Source organism: Lutra lutra, chromosome 11, assembly GCF_902655055.1.
Source record: "Lutra lutra chromosome 11, mLutLut1.2, whole genome shotgun sequence".
NCBI classification, from domain to species: Eukaryota; Metazoa; Chordata; class Mammalia; order Carnivora; family Mustelidae; genus Lutra; species Lutra lutra.
The window spans coordinates 79413498-79439439 of NC_062288.1; the positions used below are offsets into that span (position 1 = coordinate 79413498).

The following is a 25942-nucleotide window of genomic DNA, read 5'->3' on the forward strand; positions in this document are numbered from 1 at the left end:
TCCTGCCTCCTACCTCCAGGTAGCACAGAGTCATAAAAGAGGGACAGACAAATGTTTAAAAAAAAAAAAAAAGGAATTATAATCTCAACAGGGTAGTAATGACTAAAGGGTGTAAAGGGTAAGGTGCTGTGCTGAGCACAGAGAAGAGACCACCTCTGTCTGGCAGGGCCACCAGCAGCTATCCCTAGAGCAGACTATAGTCGCCCCTTCAACAGGGAGGTGGTTAGGGGGCACCCAGCCCCCTGTGCAGTCAAAAATCTACTGCCAAAGCCGTCTTGTTCAAGGATCAAGTGTACTCTAACTGATGCTGGTCGTGACGACCTTGAGCTTCCCTGAAAAAACTGTTTGAAATTTTCCCATCTCCCAAAGCAGGAAAATACACAATTTCCATTAGAACTAGTCAAAATTAAAAAATATATTAAGACTTCAGGACTCTTAGGAAGACGGCTGACCAGAAATATCCCAAGGGTATCCGTTAGTGAAATAGGCTGGTCAGTTCTAACCTGTGGTCAGGGTTGCAGCTCGATCCAATGTCGAGTTTAGCCAACTCGAGCTTGGAAGGTAGGAGAAGAACCCAGAGAAGGGAGCTTTTGGGAACGCCTGAAAAGAACAGTTGAAACCTTTAATCTTTTCAAAGGAGAAAAATTCTCCCTGTAATACAGTTCATTGGTTCATAGTTTATATTTTGAGCTTTCCAGATGCTATGCTGCACTTAATCTAACTATATATATAGGGTTGGGGAAAGGCTGACTGTAAAGTTGAAGACAAAATGGGTAAAATAGTCAAATCATCTACAGCAGAAAGCTCCTTAATATACTACCAGGGGTCAGGAATGAAATATTAAACCATATGTTCTGATTACAGGACAGAAATGTTTTTAGAAAGCATATGTTTACTGCCATTCACCCTCAAGACCTTGTTAATGATGAGTGTAAAGATTTTTTCAAGAACACATAAAACCCCAAGACCAAATTTATATGAGAGGAGAAGACAGGAACACAATTTGGGAAGTTGGAAAGCTGTCAGTGGTCGGTGGCCAATGACTTAGCAGATCCGAGAAAGCTGAACGCCAAGTCACCAGAAGGGACAGCTGAGGGACTCGTTAGCCATTGTAATCCTTCAAATGCTCCAGAAGTGGGGTAAGGGCTGAAGAGTATTGGCTGAAATACTCAGAAGCAGTGAGTTTCCCAAATCTTCTCAGTCATACACAGCTAGCAGAATGAATCGTTCCTACTGGATGATTATTCTCTGGAGACAGTAAACCAGGTGGAGTTCAGAATGAGGCTACCATGTTGAACACAGGGAGACTGAATGAAAGTGTACATCCTGGATATTGAGATTCCCCTCTCTCTCCCCACACTGGTTCTGAGATAATGGCAGCAAGGCTCACCCATTCTAGGTGGTAGATGGGAGATCCTTCTTTATTTGACCAGCCCAAGGAAAAAGAAGCGAACATAAGATGATTCCTAGTAGTGAAGTCCACTGTCAACACGCTGCACTCACGGGCAGAGTTTCTGACCCGCTTCTCAGTGTCCTCCCTTCACTCTGAACCATCAGCAGAGATAACAGGTGGAAGTACTAACCTTGTGTTGGAACATCTCCTGTGGAAACTGTTGTGAGAGAGGAAGTTCAGAAGAAAATAATGGAGGAAAGTGGAGGAAGAAGGAAGAGGAAGGAATGACCCCAGCTCTCTTTCTGAGGTAGGAGGTAAAAATCATTTGAAGAGGGCAGAAGTTAACAGTATGAGGATATTTATCTGGGAGTGTGGTGACATTGGCTTCTGTAAACATTGGAACAGAAAATTCTTTTTTTTTTTTAAGATTTTATTTATTTATTTGACAGACAGAGATGACAAGCAGTCAGAGAGGCAGGCAGAAAGAGAGAGGGGAGAAGCAGGCTCCCTGCTGAGCAGAGAGCCTGATGCGGGGCTCGATCCCAGGACCCTGGGATCATGACCTGAGCCGAAGGCAGAGGCTTTAACCCACTGAGCCACCCAGGCGCCCCGGAACAGAAGATTCTTAAAGACAGTGAGGAGCACAGCAGACCCAGCTGACCCTGCCATAAGGGAGGTGAGAAGGAGAGATGCATAGACTAATTCCTGAGTGGGAGGTTTCAGGAGCGACGTAGTGGAAGTGAGGGAGTGGAAAGAGATGGTGAAATGGGTGAGATTAGAGCCATAGTAATAGCACTAGTCAAGTGATAGGCAAGAAAGGGAAGATGAGAGAGGTTGCTGCGTTGAAGAACCATGCGCAAAGGTCAGAAGGTCTAAGGTTAGCAAATAGTAGGGGCTCAGAGAGTGCGGTACTCTAGCTCAAGTTTCTGAGAGATGACAGAAGAGTTTCCTGCCTCCTGTCACCCGAGAGGGAAGACCCCTTTCGAATTCTGCTTCTTTCATTAAACTGTCACTGCTTGCCTCAAGTCAAATTTTATTTTCCGTATAAATTTGAGTCTTAGTTGTTTGTATTATAGAACCAAGATCTGATAGTATGTCCTCTCCTGTAAGTGTCCTGTGGTGTATTTCAATTATCATTTTTTCAAAGGGGGGAGGTGGGAATAAGCTGGTTCCATGCCCAGCACAGAGCCTGACGTGGGGCTCGATCTCATGACCCTGAGATCATGACCCGAGCCAAAATCAAGAGTCAGACGCTGAACTGACTGAGCCACCCAGGCATCCCACCATTTATCATTTTTTAAAAATGTTTACTCCCATATTATTCAAATCATTTCCTTCCCTTTTTTATCACCTGCTGGGTATTTTGGGGGATGGAAGTCCATTGTCTTACTGTACCTCCAAGGTGTTTATTTGCATTGCACTTCATTAGATTTTTGATCGCTACTTCATCTCAAGTCTGAAGAAAGTCTTGGACAGTTGCTTGCACCAAGCAGGACCTACCTGAGGTCACCTTCCCCATGTGATGTGGGAATATACCTTCGCTTCTGAAAGCAGAGTAGGTGTGGCATGCTGAATCATGGCCCGCCCCCCCTCCCCAAAATGTCCAGATCCTAATTCTTGGGTCCTGTGCTTATTATCTTACATGGTATATTAGTTTCCTAGGATGCTTAAGAAATTATCATAAACTTGGTGGCTTCAACAACAGAAATGTAGTCTGTCACAGTTCCGGAAGCTGGAAGTTGGCAGTCAAGGTGTTGGCAGGGCTTACTCTCTCAGAAGGCTCTAGGAGAGAATCCTTCCTTGCCTCTTCCAGTTCTTGGTGGATCCTTCTGTTCCTTGGCTTGTGACAACATCTCTCCAGTCTCTGTCTCCGTCTTCACGTGGCCTCCTTCCCTGTGTCTCTGTGTGTCTTTTTCTGCCTCTTAAAAGGACACTTTCCTCAAATTTAGGGCCCACCCTAATCCAGTAGGATCTCATCACAATTCTTAACTGTATCTGCAAAGATCCTATTCCCAAATAAAGTCACATTCTGAGTTTTCAGGTGGACAAGAAGTTTCTTAGGGCATTGTTTAACCCACTGCATATGGCAAAGACTTTGTAGATGTGATAAAATTAAGGGTCCTGAGATTGGGAGACTAACCTTCACTGCCCAGGTGGGCCCAAACTGCCATCACAAGCATCCCTATAAAAAGAGGCAGAGAGAGACTAAACGCATAGAAGATTATCGATTCCCTTTAATAGTCGGCCAGCTCCTGTAGGAAGGGAATATGCCTATTTTTGTTCACCCTTGTACTCCCAACATTTGATACATTGTAGGTACTCAAAAGATATTTCTTAAAGAGTTAAAAAATTTAAAAACTTAAAAACTTGTAAAAAATTGTTTCTACCCAAATAGGTTAAGTAAAATAACAATTACTCTTACTTGGTGAATGTATTTAGTGGCTTTCTGTCCCCCTTTTAAGCCTACATGGGGGAAAGCACCCTACTGCTGTCCTATTATGAAAGGAACAGAAGTTTGTAGCCATTCCTTCACAGGGAACAGCCATTTGGATGAATTTTGAAATGCTTTTCACACTGGGCCAGGACATATAACTGTTTCTTCAATTTCTAAAGTTAATATGTTAGTAACCTGAGCATTCAGAGACTTTAATACAAAACTACATTGTGCTCCTGGTGCATTCCCCTCTGATTCCCAGCTCAAGAGCATTTTTGGCCTCATTCATTGTGCCCCATGGATGTAATGGCTACGCTCCCTCTTAATATAGCCAGAGATAGCAGTGCACAGAGGAGGAAGTCCCCGCCAAGTTGGCCTGGTGAAGTTAGAGACAGTTCCAGAAAAGAAATGTTCATATCAAGAGAGCTTTTAGTTATTTTTTAGTGGTCATATACTCTGCGACTCTAGGAATTGTTTCTGAATTTGTATATAGGCTTAAATGTAAATAACCAGAGAAATAAAAACCCTACAGGATAAACATCCAGAAAACATGAGTTTGATTTAAAATTTCCCATGGAAATATACCTTATTAGTTTGCTAAGTCTCCTTTATCACCAACTATGTGGCTTAAACAACAGAAATATATTGTCTTAGTTCTGGAGGCTAGAAGTCCAAGATCAAGGTACCTGCAAGTTTGGTTTCTTCTGAGAGCTTATCTGAGAGCTATGCCTCCCTTGGAGCTTCTGGTAGCCTCAGGCACTCCTGCTTGCTTGTAGATGGCATTCTCTGTATCTTTGCATCATCTTTCCTCGTATTTCTCTGCTTCTGTGTCCAAGTGTCCCTTTATCAGAACACCAGTCATATTACAACTCGCTTAGTGACCTCATTTTAACCTGATTCCTCTATAAATGCATTCTGACATATTGGGGGGTTAGGACTCCAACACTTTTTTCTTGGGGAGAAAGAATTCAACCTGTAACACTGTAATCTGGAAACCCCAGCAGCAGATAGACTATTTGCACCGCAGGTTGCAGGACAAGGCGGATTTGTGCAAGCCAACGCACTGGCCAGTGGTTGCTAGACTGAGCAAGAGCATCACAGACAGGATAAGCTCAGCCAGCAGTAGCCACATTCTCTGATAAAAGGAGTATTATATCCAGAGAAAGGACTGAGCCTACCCTTGGGGCTTCTCAGTTTCATTTGTGTCCTTAGATAGCAGCACCAAGAATGTGCCAATTTTCAGAAACAAGGGACAAACTATTGCTCTAATCTCGTAAAATTTTCAAGATCAAATTAATTATTCAGTTAAGGAATTAAACATTATGAAAGTGGTTAAATGAAATCCCATGTAATTTAGCTATTTCCTTAGAGAAGATAATTAAAAAAAAAAAAAAAAAGAACTTTATCTTCTCGTTCCTTATGGGAAATGCACATGAAATTGTCCTAACTGGTTGAAATTCTGCATGTGCAATCTCACAGTTCCAGTTTCCTTTATTGCATAAGCCCCATCAAAGATGAAATTTGGTATTAATTTGTGGGATTTTTCTGATCAATGTTTTCCTGCCTCATTAGAATGTTACCTTCCTGGGGCGCCTGGGTGGCTCAGTGAGTTAAGCCGCTGCCTTCGGCTCAGGTCATGATCCCAGTTCCTGGGTTCAAGCCCCACATCGGGCTTTCTGCTCAGCAGGGAGCCTGCTTCCTCCTCTCTCTCTGCCTGCCTCTCTGCCTACTTGTGATTTCTCTCTGTCAAATAAATAAATAAAATCTTTAAAAAAAAAAAAAAGAATGTTACCTTCCTTATGGGCAAGCTCTGCATTTTTATTATTGTTGTTTGTTATGTTTTAGGATTCTCGGACATGGGCTGCCTGGGTGGCTCAGTGGGTTAAGCCCCTGCCTTCAGCTCAGGTCATGATCTCAGGGTCCTGGGATCGAGTCCCACATCAGGCTCTCTGCTAGGCAGGGAGCCTGCTTCCTCCTCTCTCTCTCTCTCTCTCTACTTGTGACCTCTCTCTGTTAAATAAATAAAATCTTAAAAAAAAAAAAAAGATTCTCAGACATGACCACAGTGTTGGGTCATAGTATAGCCTCAATAAATATTATGAATGAAAGAATGGGGTAGTGAATAGATTCATTTGTTATTTGGTCAAATGATTCATTATTCATTCATCCAATCATTCATGGCCAATAATACTTATTGTTCTGCAAGTAAAGCTTATGAGGTGCTAGAGAGGTTTCAAGGATTAAAAAGAAGTAACAGTTTCTCTCAGTTTAGGATTTACAAATAGAACTAAAATACACAAAAACCAGGAGATACAGATCCAATATGCAATGATAAAGCATGAGCCCACTGAGAGTAGACTAAAACACTAATAGGCCTACAGAAGAGGGAGAGACTATCACATTCTGAGAGCAGAGGAAGTTCATGAAGGAAGCATTTGAGGTAGGTCTTAATGAATGAGAAGGATTTTGAAAAATAAAAAATGAGAGAAAAGGAGAAATAGGGAGAGAAGGGATCAAAGTGATGTTTTTATAATAGCAAGTAGCTATATTGTCAGGAAAACAAAACAAACAGGAGCAAGGAGCTGTTGACAATAAAAATACAAATTAGACTGGGACCTTCCTTTGTTGAACTGAAGAGTTTAACAATGTATCACCAACTAAGTGGCTCAAACAACAGACCTCTGTGAAAGGAGACAGTAAAGATTTTTTATCAGGGAGGTGACATGGTTGGAGAGCTTCCTTGGGAAGACCTTGGGGCAGCAGTCGGGGAGAAGGCTGGACCAGAAGGGAGGGCGGTGGGGAAGATCATTCAGGAAGTTGGGTAGAGGAGTGCAGGTCAGTGGGACCAGAAAAGGGGAGATCCAATTTTTGTGGGGTCTGACGCCTGCACAATTGGACAGTTTAAGTAATACAAAACCAAGTATTAAGTATTTATTTAAAGGAAAAAAGTCATGAAAATTACATATTTTATTTTTTTTTTAAAGATTTTATTTATTTATTTTTCAGAGAGAGAGAGGGAGAGAGAGCAAGCACAGGCAGACAGAATGGCAGGCAGAGGCAGAGGGAGAAGCAGGCTCCCCAATGAGTAAGGAGCCCGATGCGGGACTCGATCCCAGGACGCTGGGATCATGACCTGAGCCGAAGGCAGCTGCTTAACCAACTGAGCCACCCAGGCGTCCTGAAAATTACATATTTTTAAAAAGCTAATACCATAAACATGAAAAATTGTGAAAAAGATCAGATTTTTTGGGCACCTGGGTGGCTCAGTCGTTCAGCATCTGCCTTCGGCTCAGGTCATGATCCCAGGGTCCTGGGATTGAGTCCCACGTTGGGCTCCCTGCTCTGCGGGAAGCCTGCTTCTCCCTCTCCCACTTCCTCTGCTGTGTTCCCTCTCTCGCTGTGTCTCTCTCTGTCAAATAAATAAATAAAATCTTTAAAAAAAATCAGATTTTTAAAAATTAACAACCTGACACACATTTATAACTTTTTTTAAACAAGTAGTTTCCATGCTTAGCAGGGATCCCAAAGTGGGGCTTGAATCCCTAACCCTGAGATCAAGACCTGAGCAGAGATCAAGACTTGGGCAGTTAACTGACTGAGCCACCCAGGTGCTTCAGCATTTTATTTTCTTCTACGTTTTGTCTACATACTCATTTATGTTCTCTTCCTAATGACAACAATATTGTAAAGCAATTTTCTGTAGGGAGAACAGAAAGATAATACCCCCCCCCCCACTCCCCGAGGTCTAATTAGCCACAGTTTTAAAAAATTATTGACAATTTAGAAAATTCTCTTCTAATTTTACAATTTGCCACTGGTAATGCCACACTAAGAAGAATTCCAATATGATGGAATATATGAAATTTTGCTCAGAAAGGTATGGGCTATTGTTTTAGACACAGGAAATCTAACAGTTCTACTCCACACATTAGCTGCCCGAAAAGCAAAAATAAATAAATGGTTCATTTATAATTATATATGTTGCACAATTGAATATATTCTTGACAAGGCAGAACTTGTTTTGACTAGGCATTGATGAAAATCAAGTCCTCCACTTCTAATTGAACACATGTAATGATTGAATTCTCCCACACAAGCTTTAGGCTCTATGCCTTTCAAATCTTGTGCTTCATTCCCTAATTCTGACAGTGCTGGACACCTGAGAACACCGTACTATCAAGATATGACCTCTGCTTTGTTTTACAAGGCCGGCTGAGTCAAACTAGTAGGTAATTGGGGTATTTCTGGAAACAGCTCCTATACCTGACAGTCTAACAATAAATTAGCTGCACCAGGAAGTGACTATGACCCACCGAACAGACCACACTAAACCCACCCTAAATACCCTCCAACTCAATTTCTTCCTGTCTCTATCACAAAATTCTGTGATCATTTCAGTGCCACTTGACAAGGAGGAGTGGGTGTTTCTGGGGGACATATGATGGAAGGGATGTTGAACTGGCAAGAGATGGTAGTTTTAATGACTACAGCTAATGTATCTAATTTCTGCAAATTTTATGAAAATGCATGACCCACTGAACAAATTGGTGGAGCCCTGTGACTGTAGGCATACTCTAATATGGCCCCAGTGGTCCCTGTGTCCTAGAATTGATAATCCTGTGTAATCGCCTCCCCTTGAGTGTAGACTGGCCTAGTGATTGGCTTTTAATCAATAGAATGTGACAAAGGTGATGGGATTAAGTTACATAAGATCCTTATTACCATCCTGCTAACATCCTCTTTCCTTGCTGGCTTTTATAAAGCGTCATACTGGGGATGTCCATGGGGCAAGAAACTGAGTGTGGTTTCTGCCAATAGCTATTTAGAAAGTGAAGTAGGGGGCGCCTGGGTGGCTCAGTGGGTTAAGCCGCTGCTTTCGGCTCAGGTCATGATCTCAGAGTCCTGGGATCGAGCCCCGCATCGGGCTCTCTGCTCTCTCGGGGAGCCTGCTTCCTCCTCTCTCTCTGCCGGCCTCTCTGCCTGCTTGTGATCTCTCTGTCAAATAAAAAAAAAAAAAAAAAGAAAGTGAAGTAGGAATCCGTCAGTCCAACAGACTGAAGGAAGTGGAAATCCATCAACTATAGGACATAAATTTTGATATCAATCTTACCCCAGTTGATCCTTTAGAAGAGATCCTAGGTCTAGTCAACTCCTTGACTGAAGCCCTATGAGAAATCTTGAACCAAAGAAACCGTGAGATCAAACGTGTTGTTTTAAGCTGCTACTTTGTGAAGTAATTTATTACATAGCAATAGAAAATGAACACAGGTCCCTTCCAGGATGGTGGGATTGGTTTAAATGAAGGGCCTCAAAGCTTAATGTATTTGCTTCATGGTAAATCTGCCTTCAAAAATGAGCCTGAACCAGAGTTGTGGCCTTGGGAACAGTATTAAAACCTCACATAATCATGCTGTAGACTTCATCAATATTAGTAGCATTTTATCCCTGGGCAGGCAGCATGGGTTTGGTGCTGAGATTGCTCAGTTGAGTAAAAGGGGAAAAAGAAAACAAAACAAAAAAACCATCTGCCAAGTGTAGGAGGTAGGGGAGAGTTTAAGGAGAGAAAATGCTTCTTTGAACCATTTTTGAAAATTAGGACTTCAACAAGAAATGATTAACATATATTAGGGGGATCAGGGCAGACACCCAAAAGTAGAGAGCACACATTTAACAATCTCATCAGTCTCATTTTATTACTTTCTTCACCCAAGTGTGGCAGCTTTGGTGTGGAAGCCAAGAGAGGGAGAGAGAGAGAGAGAGAGAGAAAGGTGAGGGCTACCTAATGGTAAAGATTCGTGATGTGATTAGGGGGTTCCGGCCCAGTGGAATGGCAAGGGAAGTTAGGAAAAGGTGATGTATTAGGATAATAGGAAGTCATGGGGGTCCTGGAAGTCACAATGAGATGGGGAATTTGGTTTAAGAGACATCACAGAAGAAGGGGGGCAGGGGTGGGGGTGGGAGGAAATGGCATGGTCAGAGATGGCATTCTTGAGTTGGAGAACCTGAATCCTTTCATGGGAAGATGATGGGTTGAGTTTGGCCACATAAACGTGCAGTTGAAAAGGAGGTAAAAGAAAACTCACTGAAATTTAGAGCAAAAATTAGGACACCAGGTTTTCAAAATTTTCACCAATAATTTTTAAAGTTATAAAAGATTTTTAAAAAGTTATAAAAGATGGCTGTGAGGACAAGATATTGAAAGATGACTATGATTCCCTCTCTCTCTCCCTGCCTCTCTGCCTACTGTGATCTCTGTCTGTCAAATAAATAAAATATTAAAAAAAGAAAGAAAGAAAGAAAGAAAGATGACTGTGAGTTGGATATTTTCCATCAGCATGGTCCTGCCCACTTTTCACTTCTGAAAAGTTTTTTTTTTTAAATGGCACAACTAAATTGATAGTGTCAAAAACACATCCTATTATTCAATTTAAAAATAAAAGAAAGGAAAATTATAACCTGTGCCCTGAATCCTTTCTAATTTAAGAAATCCAAATAATATTTTCCCTAACATTTAAGAGTATATCCTTCCCAGGGCACCTGGGTGGCTCAGTGGGTTAAGCCTCTGCCTTCGGCTCAGGTCATGATCTCAGGATCCTGGGATCAAGCCCCACATCAGGCTCCCTGCTCAGGGAACCTGCTTTCCCCTCTCTCTGTCTGCCTCTCTGCCTACTTGTGATCTCTCTGTGTCAAATAAATAAATAAATCTTAAAAAAAAAAAAGAGTATATCCTTCCCTTAACAGCTCCATTATGTAACCTTTAATTGACTTCAACCAATCGATTCATTAACAGATGTCATAAACAGATCATGTGAGGCTGGTTATCGGTAAGGGCATAAAGTCACAGTTCTTGTCTTTTTTTTTTTTTTAAGATTTTATTTATTTATTTCACAGAGAGAGATCACAAGTAGGCAGAGAGGCAGGCAGAGAGAGAGAGAGAGGAGGAAGCAGGTTCTCCGCTGAGCAGAGAGCCCGATGCGGGACTCGATCCCAGGACCCTGAGATCATGACCTGAGCCGAAGGCAGAGGCCTAACCCACTGAGCCACCCAGGCGTCCCCACAGTTCTTGTCTTATGATCCTACAGGGAGAAATGTTAGATGGGCTATTTGGGCCAGTGAGCGTCCTTCTGGGTGTTGGAGTAAAAATCTCACCAAGACTTAGGGAAGCTAAGATCTCAAAGCTGAGTGCTGAAAGGAAGTGGAGGTTGGTAAGTCACAGCAGCAAGTCTGAACTAGTCTCCACTAATGTAGTTGTAAGTTTAAAAGTGAACCATCTCCTTGGAAAGATTTTTAAGGATTTAGGTAACTTCCTACACAATGGGTAGGAAGTTCTTCATTGCGTCATAATTGAAATTCCCAGACTGGCTAGCTCATCAAAGGCAGGCACTGGGGTATGTCAAATGAGGGCTATGTCACTCAGGAGCAACAGGAGGGGACTGGCTGGACTTGAAGGGAGCTTCCATTTTGGCTTGGGCATGTGGTAACAGACGCATTAAACTTCCGGCCCTGGCGGTGGCAAGGGCAGTTTCCCAAAGGGCTTGAGGCAGAGTTCCTGGCACAGAGGTAGCCTGGAAGAGGCGGCAGCTGCCAAGTTTCCTCTAGTCCTCAGCAGGAAGGAAAGCAGCCTTGATAGCAGGTTTTTTCATCAGGCCAATTCTGTTATGAGGTTTTGGGCTTTCTTCCTGAGAATGAGCCTGAAGTCTGGTTCACCAGCCTTCCCAGCAATTTTGAGATTGTCGAATATGCTTTGAATAAACTCTCTTTTTCCTTAACCAGTCATAGTCATTAACTGTTGATTGCAACTACATTTCATATTAGGGTGGGGCTATCACAAGGACCTCTAGATAGCATTTCTAAGCGAATTCTTTTGCCCAAAGATTGTTTCACTGTATGCTTCTCAGTGGGCCATGGGAAGGGGACAGCTACATATAAATGACTAGGCACGGGGTCAACAACCCCCTTGATTCAGACTACCACCCCAGGATGAGAAAAGGGATGGAGAGTCGATAAAACCTGGCAGAAGACTTTAGTCATTTCAGAGCACATTTATTCAATGCATCGCTTACTGAATGATTACCACGTGCCAGCCTCTTTCCTGCACCCTGGAAATAAAAGTGCGGGGAAAGTGGCTTGGAGAACGAGGATCATATAAATAGATAGATCACAACGTAACACAATAGAAGGATTTAAAGTAACTTAAATAATATGCTTGGTAAGAATATACCCTATGATAAACCCGTATTAAGTGGCCACATTTTAAAAATATTTTTTATTATGTTCAGTTAGCCACTATAAAAGTACATCATTAGTTTTGGATATAGTGTTCAATGATTCTTTAGTTGCATATAAAACCCAGTGCTCATCACAACATGTGCCCTCCGTAATACCCATCACCAGGCTACCTCATCCCCCTATCCCTACCCCTCTGAAACCCTCAGTTTGTTTCCTGAAGTCCATAGTCTCTCATGGTTCATCTCCCTCCCTAATTCCTTTTTTCTTTTCTTTTTTTTTTTTTAATGAAATACAAAAGCTATAAAGGGAGATCACTCTAGCCTTTTTACCCAGAAACTTCAAAGGATTGGCAGACTGCCTCAAGAACTCACAGCTTTGCCAGCCCCACAAAGAGTTAATAAGTTGCTTAAGGAACAGCCTTCAGCTGAATAATGGTAGAAAAGTAAACAGGAAAATGCTGGAGAGAAGTGAAACAATGTTCCACCAGGATGGTTCAGGTGCAGATCTCATCAGCAGCAGGGTGGGGGTAGGTTTGGAGACGGAACAAAGAGACATTATTACTCAAAGTGCTAGAGTATTAATCTGTTTTTGCTCAGGACTAGGGAAAGGAGGGTGCCTTTTTGGTAAGGGAAAAAAAAGCACTTTGGGGTCTCCTCCATGACTTTGAGGCATGGAAATATCTATATAGAGGCACATTTGGCTATAGTGAATTGTAGGGAAGAGGTAGGAGACAAATGAGAAGGGGGCTCACTGCTCAGAGGTGAGAAGAAGGCAGGGTGTTCGGATTCCTTTTTTACTTTCTGATGAATTACTGGGTCACTTTACCAAATAAAGGAAGAGGGTAGAATTTGGAAATTCAGCCATGGTTGGTGGGGGTAGGGGGTGGGAGGATTGGAGAAGCCACTTAGTAGCTATAAGGTTGATTCAGTGATTAAAAAAAGATACTGAGTAAATCGTACCAGCTATAATTGGAAAAGTAGTTTGTCATTTTAAGTTGTCTAATTTCCATCCAAGAAATAATTTATGTAATGAGAGTCACTAACTTTAAAAAAAAAATCTATGAAAACATTAAAATGTATGTAACTATATTTGGCAAGATGTTTTGTAGTTGAGAAAACCATGCCCCATATACTTCACAGATACAAAAATACAAACTAGCATAAAGCATGTAATTAGATTTTAAAATGGCAAATAGGAAGATAGTACTGAATATATCTAGTCAGGCTGAATAAAAATTACTTGTAATTGGAGAGAAGAAGAAGAAAGCTTTTCTAAACTCTGTCAGTTGGTTCTGAACCTTTCAGTAATATTAATAATACAGAACAGCTATTTTGACAAGGCAAATACTGTAAAGTTAGCTGTAGAATTGTAAAATTAACTTTCACCTTGGAAACAGAATGACCTGCATTTGAACCCCAGCTTCATCCTCTTACTAGCTGTCTAAGGCTCAAATGTGACAATGTTTGCAAAAATGTGCCATAAAAGGAAGCAATACAAAAGAAGAGCATTGGTATTAAAGGTGTTGTTTCCAGAGAAATGGATGGAGTTCACAGATAAAATGAATAGAGGATCCCATCCTTAATCAGAAGAGAACCAATTTCCTACCCTGAAATTGAAGGCATTTCTTTTTAGCGGTGTTACAGAATTGTTTGGATGTGATATTGTGGTAGGCCACTTTAAGATGTTCCCTATGATTTCTTCTTTCCAGTATTCACATTCTGTATAGTCCCGTCCTACATTGTACTGGCGATGGACTGTGTGGCCAATAAAACATGGCAGAGTTAGTGGTAGGTCAGTTCTGAGCATAAGTTGAGAAGACACTGTGGCCTCTTTGCCTCCGTCTCCGATCTGTTACTCCACAGGAAGCTACTGCTATGTTGTAAACTGCTGGATGGAAATGTCCACATGGTAATGAATTAAGACCTCGGGTAAGAGCTGCACAATAAGCTTAAAAGTAGATCCTTAACCCTGCCAAGCCTTTGGATAACTTCTGCCACAGTTAACTGTGGCCCTCCCAAGAGACCCTGACACGGAACCACCTTAGCTAAGATCTTCTTGGATTCCTGAACTCAGACACTGTGTAAGAGAAGAGATGCTTCTTGTTTAAGCTGCTAAATTTGGGGATAGACACATACATATATTTTAAGCATATACATTATATACACACACACACACACACACACACACACACACATATATATGTATGTATATATATAACTAAGATATATATGTATTTTAGTAATGTAGCAACCTGGCTGAACTAAACTACATTTACCAGAATTCCCTTTTCTGTATGTTTCTGGTTACACTGGGCCCAAATCTCTTGTGGGAGATTTGGCGGATGGAAGTGAGAGGCAGCCATTTTGGAGCACACAGGCTTTGTCTCCTGTCTGCTGGCTCAGATAGGAGTTGGAGTGAGGCGATGGCTGGGCCTGTAACAGCTCCATGTTCTCCTGGATCTTTTTTCAGCTTCTCTGATGTCTGAGCTAGGTCTGTGTTTAGTTCTGTGAAGAAGAAGTTGGCTTAGGTTTCGGTCTGTCCTCATGGGTTCTAGCTCATGCTTTCGGGTTCTAGGTTGTCCTTGCTTCCCCCACTTTACATCCATCTGTCCTTCCTGACTGCCTGCCTGTGCAATTCTAGCCCCAGCTTCAGACATGAAGACAACAGCCTTCTGTTTAGATACTGCTTAGCCAACTTAACCAGTTAAGTAAGGATCAAATCTTTTTTTTTTTTAAGATTTTATTTATTTATTTGACAGACAGAGATCACAAGTAGGCAGAGAGGGAGAGAGAGGGGGAAGCAGGCTCTCTGCTGAGCAGAGAGCCCGATGTGGGGCTCGATCCCAGGACCCTGAGATCATGACCTGAGCTGAAGGCAGAGGCTTTAACCCACTGAGCCACCCAGGTGCCCCAAGGATCAAATCTTTATAACAAATTCCTCCACACACATATAAACACATATACACACACCTGGTTCTGGCTACACGGGGTCACTCAGATCCATCATTAGGAAGGTAGAACTTATATTTGCTGACAGGTTTAAAGAATAGGTTATGTCATTGGTCATTATCTCTCACTTCTGGTCCTCCCACTGCCAGTTCTCTAGCTTTTCCTTGGCAATGCTTATACAGGGAACAGCTATTATACTGTCTTCTCTAGGAGTGAAACCTAAGCACTCTTGAAAATGAAACGGTATCATTGGAATGATGATAATTAAAACGACATTAAAATGAGGAAGATGCTGAAAATATCAAGCGTCTAAGGAAAGAGGAAAAGAGAGAAGTTCAACGAGACTGTTGCTTCCGCTTCTAGCATAAAAGAAAGAAGATACTCTGCTGCCTCTACTCTCCTCCCACCTGAGGATGAAGGCAGGAGCCCCAGCAAAGCAGTAGATAGGACGATCTGTTCCTAGGTCGAGCCTCACACTTGGTGACTCACTGTGTGTCTGAAAGGGTGGCGTGGGCTCTCTTCCGTATGAGGAAAATATCATTGTGGAGGGTATTACTTTATTTTTATAACTGGAAATATTCTAGTCTATAATGTCTAGAGGAGGAAGGAATTAATATTTTTGGTATCTACCGTGTACATGGGATTGTGCTAGCTACTTTACAGATACCATTTCATTTCAGGCACAGAACAATGCCATGAGGTTGGTTCTGCCACTAACATTTGACAGATGACCAGACTGAGTCGGAGAATTTATGTAACTTGCCTGTAGATATGGAGCTGGGAAGGTCTGTCCGACTTCACAGTAAATACTCTTTCTATAAACTGCACTGTTCTCTTTACAGAGATCTCAGTTCTGAAAAGAATATTTATACTAATGGCCTAATCTCCTCATGAGTCTGAGAAGAATGGGGATCTGCAGAAAATGTTTCTTTTTTTTAAAATTAATTAATTAATTTATTTATTTGACAGACAGAGATCACAAGCAGGCAGAGAGGCAGACAGAGAGAGAGGGGGAAGCAGGCTCCCCGCTGAGCAGAGAGCCCGATGCGGGACTCGATCTCAGGACCCTGGGATCATGACCTGAGCCGAAGGCAGAGGCTTAACCCACTGAGCCACCCAGGTGCCCCCAGAAAATGCTTCTAAAGCACCTGACCTGCAACAGAGTCACATGCTCCAAGTGTATTTCCGTATAATATGAATTCTATTACGGGCCCTGCCTTAGCACCATCAATTCTCTCAAGGGGCAGCATAACACTGAGCTTAAGGAAATGAGTCCTGAAGTCGGACTGCATGAGTTCACAGAAGTGACGCTTACTTCGAGACTTTGGAAAACGTCCCTGACCCCTCCGTGCTTCGGTTCTTCCATCTTTAAAACAGACAGGGATAGTACCCACATTGTGGTGTTGTTGGGATTAAATAACGTAGTTTGTCAAAAATCATAAACCTCATGTATGGAGCCCCTACGATGGGCTAGACATTATTTCAGTGCTTTGCACAGAGTAACTCCTTTATGACCTCTCTGGGAGATAGGCTGTGTTAGTACTCCCATTCTGCAGATGATAAAGCTGAAGCCTTTTGAGGCTGAATTACTAGCTCAAGGTCACCTGATCAAGTGAGGTCACCTGGTCAAGTAAAGGTCAAGTACGGTTTGCTCGCTTGAGCACTGCATTCCTCATTGTAGGAGTCAATGGGCTGCCCCCCAGCGGGGCCTGTGGATATTACCTACAGGATGCTGAAATGCGTGAAGGTGAAAGAAGGTAAATGAGAATAACTCCATGCTCTGCAACAAAAACTAAATATATTTTACAGTCTGTAATGAAAGACTCCAAATAAGAAATCAGTGGAGATATGCGGGGCCATCTAACTGAGAGCGTGGCAACAGAAAGTAACCACGAAGGGGGGATACTGCGCTGGAGAGATAGGTGAACACTGTTCTCTCAAGGGAAAGGGAAAGAAATGATTATCAGATCTTTCAAGAGCTGGATCTAGGAAGTGACTAGGAGGTAACGTTTTCCTTTACCGACTGGGAAAGCAAAGCTGGTAACAGAGCCAAGCAGGGGGCCCCATGGCTTCTTGTGGGTGGATGAGAATGGGGAGAAGGTAGGAGTCCGAGAGACTCGATGCCTGCTAGGACGCTGGGAAGCTGGGCCTACAGGTCGTGCTGATAAGAGAAATGGGATGGAGTGAGAGCGGGGTAGTCTGGAGGGGTGGAGTGGAGCTCAGTTGCCACGTTTCCACCTTTGAAGGCCAAATAAGATTATGTTTCTCTTTCCCTGATAAAACGCGATCAGCCTGCTCAGGTCCTTGCTTTTGATCTCAGCTCAAATGTGGACTTCCTGTTTCATAACATCGAGGCATGACACGTATACTGATTACTCTCCCGGGGGTGGGGGGCCGGAGCTCTGGGGCTAGAGGGCCCCTGGCTTCACTCCCCCAGACCTGCTGGGTGTTTGTCTGAGAGCAGTCTCTATCAACAAAGTCTGTTCAGACTGAAATCAAGCTGAACCTTCAGACTGAGGCTGACGCTGTTCTTCCAGTCAGTCGCCTGATGCCGGGGCAAGATGACTCAGTCTATCCTTCCTGGTTCCTGTGTCCATAAAGTCCTTGAATTAGCTGAAGAATGCAACTTAAGCAAACTCCAGTTCCTTACTCAGAGAAGATGTGAATTTCTCTTTTACTCTCTATTCTTCTTTTTAACTCTTTCTCCCCATTTATCATTTGGCTAGATTTATATTCTCTACCCTACACTTTATTAAGTTGCGTTTCTCTTTGTCAGTTTCAGAACAATACACATTTGGGTTCTGGAAACAAATACTTTTTAAAAAAGATTTTATTTAATAAAAATTAAATAAAGATTAATTTAAGATGTTATTTAAATAAATAAAAAGAAAGAGAGAGAGCATGAGCAGGGGGACAGGAGGCAGAGGAAGAGCAGACTTCCCACTGAGCAGGGAGCCTGATGAGGGACTTGATCCCAAGACCCTGGGATCATGACCTGAGCCGAAGGTAGGCACTTAACAGACTGAACTACGCAGGCACCCCTGGAAAAAAACACTTTCATATACCTATATATGAAGTGTATGTAGTCCTTACTTTGCACACAATTCCAACACAGATACAATTCAATTACCTTGGTTAAATAACACAGTTGAGTTCCCACAGCAGCGCAGTTTAAATTAGTGTTCGCAGTATATTTACTGAGTAATTGTGTAAAGTAAAAACCGAGCTGCTAGCTCCTTGACTCACAAATCACTGTGCAAATAGAAGATGCTAGTCATGATCAATGACCTTCATATCACCTTTCTCAAAGGCTGTTAGGACTTGGTGACCACACACAGGTCATTGGGCCCACGCACAGAAAGGAAAGTACACAGTTGCACGGCTCCCTGGTTTCCCAGCAGTCAAGAGATCATGGAGGCCAAGCAGTTTAACTTTTTCAAAGCACGATGACTGTCACTCTGTTTCTCTCGGGGACTTGAAAATGTGCAAATCTGCTTTTTACTAACAAACACAGCTTCATTAATCCAGCCAGTGGGTGAGGGGTGTGTTTTCACTTTGAAAGCCCATTTTTGTCTATGGACTTTAGGACAGGCTGTTGATATGACAACTGGAGACCATGTAACTTTAACCCAGTTTGGGAGAAATGTGTCATAAGGCATGCAAATGAAAACATTTAAGTATGTGGCAGGAAGTAAAAGCAGGCAGTATCTGTGCGGTATGACAGGAACATCGACCACGTTGTGTAAATAACTCGGCAGGACTCAGACCAAAAGGAATTGGAGCTAAAAGAGCTGCCTGAGGAAATGGTGAAATTGCTACGGTGGAGCTGCCAGACGACTTCAGGGAAGGTGACCTCATAAATGAACAGAAAGAGGGAGGCAGGCAAAGGAAAAAAAAAAATGAAGAGGCCCCAGAAGTGACACTGGCAAAATACATATCACATTAAAACAATTCTCAGAGGTCTTTCATGCTATTAAAAACCCAATGGGAAAACAGTATGGAGGTTCCTCAGAAAGTTGAAAATAGAGCTACCCTACAACCCAGCAATCACACTACTGGGTATTTACCATGAAGATACAAACGTAGTGATCTGAAGGGGCACGTGCACCCGAATGTTTATAGCAGCAATGTCTACAATAGCCAAACTATGGAAAAAACCTAGATGTCCATCAACAGATGAATGGATAAAGAAGAAGTGGTATATATCTACAATGGAATACTATGCAGCCATCAAAAGAAATGAAATCTTGCCATTTGCAATGATGTGGATGGAACTAGAGGGTATTACGCTGAGCGAAATAAGTCAATCAGAGAAAGACAGTTATCATATGATTTCTCTGATATGAGGAAGTTGAGAGGCAACGTGGAGGGCTTGGGGGGTAGGAAAGAAATAAATGAAACACCATGGGATCAGGAGGGAGACAAACCATAAGAGACTCTTTTTTTTTTTTTTTAAGATTTTATTTTATTTATTTGACAGAGAGAAATCACAAGTAGACAGAGAGGCAGACAGAGAGAGAGAGAGAGGGAAGCGGGCTCCCGGCTGAGCAGAGAGCCCAATTCGGGACTCGATCCCAGGACCCTGAGATCATGACCTGAGCCAAAGGCAGTGGCTTAACCCACTGAGCTACCCAGGCACCCCCATAAGAGACTCTTTTTGTTTTCCCCCCATACTTATTTATTTATTTATTTTTAAATTTTATTTTTTATAAACATATAATATATTTTTATCCGCAGGGGTACAGGTCTGTGAATCGCCAGGTTTACACACTTCACAGCACTCACCATAGCACATACCCTCCCCAATGTCCATAATCCCACTCCCCCTCCCAACCCCCCTCCCCCCATCAACCCTCAATTTGTTTTGTGAGATTAAGAGTCACTTATGGTTTGTCTCCCTCCCAATCCCATCTTGTTTCATTTACTCTTCTCCTATCCCCTTAACCCCCCATGTTGCATCTCCTCTCCCTCATATCAGGGAGATCATATGATAGTTGTCTTTCTCCGATTGACTTACTTCGCTAAGCATGATACCCTCTAGTTCATCCACGTTGTCGCAAATGGCAAGATTTCATTTCTTTTGATGGCTGCATAGTATTCCATTGTGTATATATATCACATCTTCTTTATCCATTCGTCTGTTGATGGACATCTAGGTTCTTTCCATAGTTTGGCTATTGTAGACATTGCTGCTATAAACATTTGGGTGCACGTGCCCCTTCGGATCACTATGTTTGTATCTTTAGGGTAAATACCCAGCAGTGCAATTGCTGGGTTATAGGGTAGTTCTATTTTCAACATTTTGAGGAACCTCCATGCTGTTTTCCAGAGTCGTTGCACCAGCTTGCATTTCCACCAACAGTGTAGGAGGGTTCCCCTTTCTCCGCATCCTCGCCAGCATCTGTCATTTCCTGACTTGTTAATTTTAGCCATTCTGACTGGTATGAGGTGATATCTCATTGTGGTTTTGATTTGTATTTCCCTGATGCCAAGTGATATGGAGCACGTTTTCATGTGTCTATTGACCATCTGGATGTCTTCTTTGCAGAAATGTCTGTTCATGTCCTCTGCCCATTTCTTGATTGGATTATTTGTTCCTTGGGTGTTGAGTTTGCTAAGTTCTTTATAGATTTTGGACACTAGCCCTTTATCTGATATGTCATTTGCAAATATCTTCTCCCATTCTGTCAGTTGTCTTTTGGTTTTGTTAACTGTTTCCTTTGCTGTGCAAAAGCTTTTGATCTTGATAAAATCCCAATAGTTCATTTTTGCCCTTGCTTCCCTTGCCTTTGGCGATGTTCCTAGGAAGATGTTGCTGCGGCTGAGGTCGAAGAGGTTGCTGCCTGTATTCTCCTCAAGGATTTTGATGGATTCCTTTCTCACATTGAGATCCTTCATCCATTTTGAGTCTATTTTCGTGTGTGGTGTAAGGAAATGATCCAATTTCATTTTTCTGCATGTGGCTGTCCAATTTTCCCAACACCATTTATTGAAGAGGCTGTCTTTTTTCCATTGGACATTCTTTCCTGCTTTGTCGAAGATGAGTTGACCATAGAGTGGAGGGTCTATTTCTGGGCTCTCTATTCTGTTCCATTGATCTATGTGTCTGTTTTTGTGCCAGTACCATGCTGTCTTGATGACAACACCTTTGTAATAGAGCTTGAAGTGCAGAATTGTGATGCCACCAACTTTGGCTTTCTTTTTCAATATTCCTTTGGCTATTCGAGGTCTTTTCTGGTTCCATATAAATTTTAGGATTATTTGTTCCATTTCTTTGAAAAAAATGGATGTTACTTTGATAGGAATTGCATTAAATGTGTAGATTGCTTTAGGTAGCATAGACATTTTCACAATATTTATTCTTCCAATCCAGGAGCATGGAACATTTTTCCATTTCTTTGTGTCTTCCTCAATTTCTTTCATGAGTACTTTATAGTTTTCTGAGTATAGATTCTTAGTCTCTTTGGTTAGGTTTATTCCTAGGTATCTTATAGTTTTGGGTGCAATTGTAAATGGGATGGACTCCTTAATTTCTCTTTCTTCTGTCTTGTTGTTGGTGTAGAGAAATGCAACTGATTTCTGTGCATTGATTTTATATCCTGACACTTTACTGAATTCCTGTACAAGTTCTAGCAGTTTTGGAGTGGAGTCTTTTGGGTTTTCCACATAGAGTATCATATCATCTGCGAAGAGTGATAGTTTGACTTCTTCTTTGCCGATTTGGATGCCTTAAATTTCCTTTTGTTGTCTGATTGCTGAGGCTAGGACTTCTAGTACTATGTTGAATAGCAGTGGTGATAACGGACATCCCTGCCGTGTTCCTGACCTTAGCAGAAAAGCTTTCAGTTTTTCTCCATTGAGAATGATATTTGCGGTGGGTTTTTCATAGATGGCTTTGATAATATTGAGGTATGTGCCGTCTATCCCTACACTTTGAAGAGTTTTGATCAGGAAGGGATGCTGTACTTTGTCAAATGCTTTTTCAGCATCTATGGAGAGTATCATATGGTTCTTGTTCTTTCTTTTATTAATGTGTTGTATCACATTGATTGATTTGCGGATGTTGAACCAGCCTTGCAACCCTGGAATAAATCCCACTTGGTCGTGGTGAATAATACTTTTAGTGTACTGTCGAATCCTATTGGCTAGTATTTTGGCGAGATTTTTGCATCTGTGTTCATCAAGGATATTGGTCTGTAGTTCTCTTTTTTGATGGGATCCTTGTCTGGTTTTGGGATCAAGGTGATGCTGGCCTCATCAAATGAGTTTGGAAGTTTTCCTTCCATTTCTATTTTTTGGAACAGTTTCAGGAGAATAGGAATTAGTTCTTCTTTAAATGTTTGGTAGAATTCCCCCGGGAAGCCGTCTGGCCCTGGGCTTTTGTTTGTTTGGAGATTTTTGATGACTGTTTCAATCTCCTTACTGGTTATGGGTCTGTTCAGGCTTTCTATTTCTTCCTGGTTCAGTTGTGGTAGTTTATATGTCTCTAGGAATGCATCCATTTCTTCCAGATTGTCAAATTTGTTGGCGTAGAGTTGCTCATAGTATGTTCTTATAATTGTCTGTATTTCTTTGGTGTTCGTTGTGATCTCTCCTCTTTCATTCATGATTTTATTTATTTGGGTCCTCTCTCTTTTCTTTTTGATAAGTCTGGCCAGGGGTTTATCAATCTTATTAATTCTTTCAAAGAACCAGCTCCTAGTTTCGTTGATTTGTTCTATTGTTTTTTTGGTTTCTATTTCATTGATTTCTGCTCTGATCTTTATGATTTCTCTTCTCCTGCTGGGTTTAGGGTTTCTTTCTTGTTCTTTCTCCAGCTCCTTTAGGTGTAGGGTTAGGTTGTGTACCTGAGACCTTTCTTGTTTCTTGAGAAAGGCTTGTACCGCTATATATTTTCCTCTCAGGACTGCCTTTGTTGTGTCCCACAGATTCTGAACTGTTGTGTTTTCATTATCATTTGTTTCCATGAATTTTTTCAATTCTTCTTTAATTTCCTGGTTGACCCATTCATTCTTTAGAAGGATGCTGTTTAGTCTCCATGTATTTGGGTTCTTTCCAAATTTCCTCTTGTTATTGAGTTCTAGCTTTAGAGCATTGTGGTCTGAAAATATGCAGGGAATGATCCCAATCTTTTGATACCGGTTGAGACTTGATTTAGGACCAAGAATGTGATCTATTCTGGAGAATGTTCCATGTGCACTAGAGAAGAATGTGTATTCTGTTGCTTTGGGATGAAATGTTCTGAATATATCTGTGATGTCCATCTGGTCCAGTGTGTCATTTAAGGCCTTGATTTCCTTGTTGATCTTTTGCTTGGATGATCTGTCCATTTCAGTGAGGGGAGTGTTAAAGTCCCCTACTATTATTGTATTATTGTCGATATGTTTCTTTGATTTTGTTATTAATTGGTTTATATAGTTTGTTGCTCCCACGTTAGGGGCATAGATATTTAAAATTGTTAGATCTTCTTGTTGGACAGTTCCTTTGAGTATGATAGAGTGTCCTTCCTCATCTCTTATTATAGTCTTTGGCTTAAAATCTAATTGATCTGATATAAGGATTGCCACTCCTGCTTTCTTCTGATGTCCATTAGCATGGTAAATTCTTTTCCACCCCCTCACTTTAAATCTGGAGGTGTCTTCGGGTGTAAGATGAGTTTCTTGTAGGCAACATATAGATGGGTTTTGTTTTTTTATCCATTCTGATACCCTGTGTCTTTTGATTAGGGCATTTAGCCCATGAACATTCAGGGTAAGTATTGAGAGATATGAATTTAGTGCCATTGTATGGCCTGTAAGGTGACTGTTATTGTATATTGCCTCTGTTTCTTTCTGATCTACTACTTTTAGGGTCTCTCTTTGCTTAGAGGACCCCTTTCAATATTTCCTGTAGAGCTGGTTTGGTATTTGCAAATTCTTTCAGTTTTTGTTTGTCCTGGAAGCTTTTAATCTCTCCTTCTATTTTCAATGATAGCCTAGCTGGATATAGTATTCTTGGCTGAATGTTTTTCTCGTTTAGTACTCTGAATATATCAGGCCAGCTCTTTCTGGCCTGCCAGGTCTCTGTGGATAAGTCTGCTGCCAATCTAATATTTTTACCATTGTACGTTACAGACTTCTTTTCCTGGGCTGCTTTCAGGGTCTTCTCTCTGTCACTAAGACTTGTAAATTTTACTATTAGGTGATGGGGTGTGGACCTATTCTTATTGATGTTGAGGGGGGTTCTCTGAACCTCCTGGATTTGGATGCTTGTTCCCTTTGCCATATTGGGGAAATTCTCTCCAATAATTCTCTCCAGTATACCTTCTGCTCCCCTCTCTGTTTCCTCTTCTTCTGGAATCCCAATTATTCTAATGTTGTTTCATCTTATGGTGTCACTTATCTCTCGAATTCTCCCCTCGTGGTCCAAGTAGCTGTTTGTCCCTCTTTTGCTCGCCTTTATTCTCTGTCATTTGGTCTTCTATATTGCTAACTCTTTCTTCTGCCTCATTTATCCTAGCAGTGAGAGCCTCCATTTTTGATTGCACCTCATTAATAGCTTTTTTTTTAAATTTCAATTTGGTTAGATTTTAGTTCTTTTATTTCTCCAGAAAGGGCTTTTATATCTCCCAAGAGGGTTTCTCTAATATCTTCCATGCCTTTTTCGAGCCCGGCTAGAACCTTGAGAATCGTCATTCTGAACTCTATATCTGACATATTACCAATGTCTGTATTGATTAGGTCCCTAGCCTCTGGTACTGCCTCTTGTTCTTTTTTTTTTTTTGTGGTGAATTTTTCCGCCTTGTCATTTTGTCCAGATAAGAGTATATGAAGGAGCAAGTAAAATACTAAAAGGGTGGCAACAACCCCAGGAATATATGCTTTAGCCAAATCAGAAGAGATCCCAAATTGTGATGGGGGAGAAAGGGGATAAAAAGAGGTTCAGAAAGAAAAAAAAAAAAAAAGAAGAAACAATTAAAAAAAGAAAACCAATAAAGAAAAAGTATAAAAAGGAAAAAAATATATATATATTAGATAAACTAGTTAAAAAACGTTAAAAAAGAGAAGGGTAAAAGTTAAAAAAATTTAGCAGAAGAAGAAAAAAAATTGAAAAAGAAAAAAAATTAAATTAATTGCAAGGCTAAAGAATCATGGGGAGAAAGCCATGAGTTCCATGCTTTGCTTTCTCCTCCTCTGGAATTCCGCTGCTCTCCTTGGTATTGAAATTACACTCCTTGGTAGGTGAACTTGGTCCTGGCTGGGCTTCTTGCTGATCTTCTGGGGGAGGGGCCTGTTGTAGTGATTCTCAAGTGTCTTTGCCCCAGGCGGAGTTGCACCGCCCTTACCCGGGGCCGGTCTGGGTAATCCGCTCGGGTTTGCTTTCGGGAGCTTTTTTCCCATGAGCGCTTTCCGTAGAGTTCCAGAGGACGGGAATGAAGATGGCGGCCTCCCGGTCTCCGGCCCAGAGGAGCCGAGAGCCCGGGGCCCCACTCCTCAGTGCGCCCCCAGAGAACAGCGCCCAATTACTCCCGTCACCCTGGCCTCCGGCCGCGCTCCGAGCTGACCGAGCCTGCGACCGGTTCAAGGTAACCCCGAGCTTAGAGCTCACTCCTCGGCTCTGTCTCTGTAGCCGGCTTCCCCGTTCTAATACCTGTAAGCTCTGCAACACTCAGACACCCCCGATCCTTCTGTGACCCTGCGGGACCTGAGGCCACGCTGACCCTGCGTGGGTTTCACCCCGGTTAAGCATCTGGAGCGATGTCCCTCAGCGGAACAGACTTTTAAAAGTCCTGATTTGTTGCTCCGTTGCTCCGCCACTTGCCGGGAGCCGGCCCCTCCCCCCGCGGTCTACCTTCCCGTCGCTTTGGATTCACTTCTCCGCCAGTCCTACCTTTCAGAAAGTGGTTGATTTTCTGTTTCTAGAATTGCTGTTCTTCTTCTCTTTGATCTCCCGTTGGAT

The 25942-nt window shown here is 42.0% G+C and overlaps 1 long non-coding RNA gene across 1 annotated transcript in view; it reads right to left on the bottom strand.

The window, feature by feature from the left end:
* Positions 1 to 25942, bottom strand: part of LOC125080564 (uncharacterized) — a 310278-nt gene that overhangs the window by 20386 nt on the left and 263950 nt on the right. The window lies entirely within an intron of this gene.